The sequence below is a fragment of the Pterocles gutturalis genome, unplaced genomic scaffold (assembly GCF_000699245.1).
Source record: "Pterocles gutturalis isolate BGI_N339 unplaced genomic scaffold, ASM69924v1 scaffold34570, whole genome shotgun sequence".
Lineage (NCBI taxonomy): Eukaryota > Metazoa > Chordata > Aves > Pterocliformes > Pteroclidae > Pterocles > Pterocles gutturalis.
Window position 1 is genome coordinate 1 of NW_010144508.1, and position 1993 is coordinate 1993.

Genomic DNA, 1993 nt, shown 5'->3' on the forward strand with positions numbered 1-1993 from the left:
GGGTCTCACGCACCCGCCCGTCAACCAGGTCTGGAGGAGACAGCTGAGGGCTGGCGAAGCGGAGGAGGTGTTCCCCCCGCCCGGGGAAAAGCCGGTTGGGGGGGACAGAGAGGGTGGGGAGGGAAGGGAGGGGGGAAAATGTGCATTGTGTGTGACTTTAGTTTGGTGCTGGGCAGGCAAGGAGGGCAGGCAGGCATCCCTCCAACCTCTTTCTTCTCCTCCATCCCAACCCATCAATGGGCAGCGGCCTCTCCTGGTGTCCCTCCGTCCCTTTTTCCTGCCTGGATTCAGGACCTCTTGCCCAGAGCGGGCATTATTTACCCATAGACCTTACAGAACCATTTTGGGGAAGGGGGAGAAGAGATCCCCCCATTTGGAGGTGGTCAGAGAGTGAGGCTCGCTTGCTCCAAAGGCTTTATCCAACTGTAGAAGATGCTGATCATCCTGTTCAAGGGTGAAAATTGAAAAGCCCCCGTGACTTCCCAAAGAGCTGCTTTTGGTGGGTTTTTTGTTTTTGTTTTTTTTTTTTCTTTTGTAAGAACCTCATGAGAATCATCTTTGCGGGAACTCTCGGGTGAAATCCCCTTTTCTGCTGTAGAGCAGCTGGAAAGCCATTGGCTTTTGGAGGTGGCAGCTCAGATGGTTGTTTGGGAAGAGAAATCACCCCCATGGAGAGGAAGAGCAGGAGAGGACAACGGGGCAGGGCTGTGGAAACTGTGGTGGAAGGGATGGGATAAAACAAGTGGGAGATGAGCTGGGGGAGCCGAGGCTGGAGACCCAGCGGTGGGGTGGAGATGCCTCTCTGGAGAGCAGGAGAAGACAACAGCCATGAGGAACCCATGGGGATGCCAATGGCACCTCCTGGTGACACCAGAACCAGTTTGGGACCCCACCAACAGCTCATGACCAGCCCAGGAGGTGCTTTGTGGGAGCTGCTGTGCCATCTCCTGGGTGATCTTTGCCTCCAGAGAGCTTGTAGTGAGATCCTTCCCAGTGGGAGAAGAAGGAGAGTCTCCTTTCTACTGGGGCCGGGCGGTGGGTATGTCCCCTCCTCTCCCAGTTGCCAGCAGGCAGTGGTCCCAGTGCCGCCATGTCCTGGCACCTCGTCACCCTCCAACCCTGATGCTATCAGAGGGTTTGGTCTCTGCTGTGACCAGATAAAGCTCTCCAAGCTCCGATTCAGGTCTGGAGGGAACCATGTCTCTTTACCTGTGCCGTGAGATGCTCGCCTGGACCCCAAAGCCCCAGGGTGGGGGACACACCAGCCCGGGGAGGGGAAGGTGGGAGAGGGCAGCTGGCGGAGGAGATAGAGGGGGGTGTTGTAGCTGTGACATGAGCTGTCCTTTTTTTGTACACAACGGTTGTAAATAAACTGCCTTGGCATTTCTTTCATTTTTCTCATGAGCTGTGCAGTGTCTTGTGTGCGGTTTTGTCTTTTTTTTTTTGGGGGGGGGGAATCCCAGGGTTGCTTACACTGGGGAAGGGACTGGGTGGGGGGAAATTAGGGTGGGAGGCAGCATGTGCATCATGGGGACGGGTCTGTTTTACTCCATATGCCCCAAAGGGGTGGGTGACACCAAAATTTAGGACCAGCCTCTCAGAGGGGCCAACTGTCCATTCCTCCAGGGTCAAGGAGGTCTACTCTGACCTGGTCATCCCTGACCTGGACTAAGGACGTCCCCTCTGACCCTTGGAAGCCTTAGAAGATGGGTGTCTGCCCAAAGAGCTGGTGGTCCCTTGGAAGATGGGTATCCACCCAAGGAGTGGGCAGTCCTTTGGAAGATGGGTGTCCACCTACAGAGCTGGAGGTCCCTTGGAAGATGGGTGTCCACCCAAGGAGCTGGTGGTCCCACAAGTGTGGGATTTGGTGCCAACATTAAGACAAATCCCAGGATGGGACTCGGACCTCCCCGTGAACACAGCAGCCATGCTCAGGGGTTTCCACCATGCTCAGGTGCAACAGTGAAGGGGCCATATCAAAAGCCAGCCACCA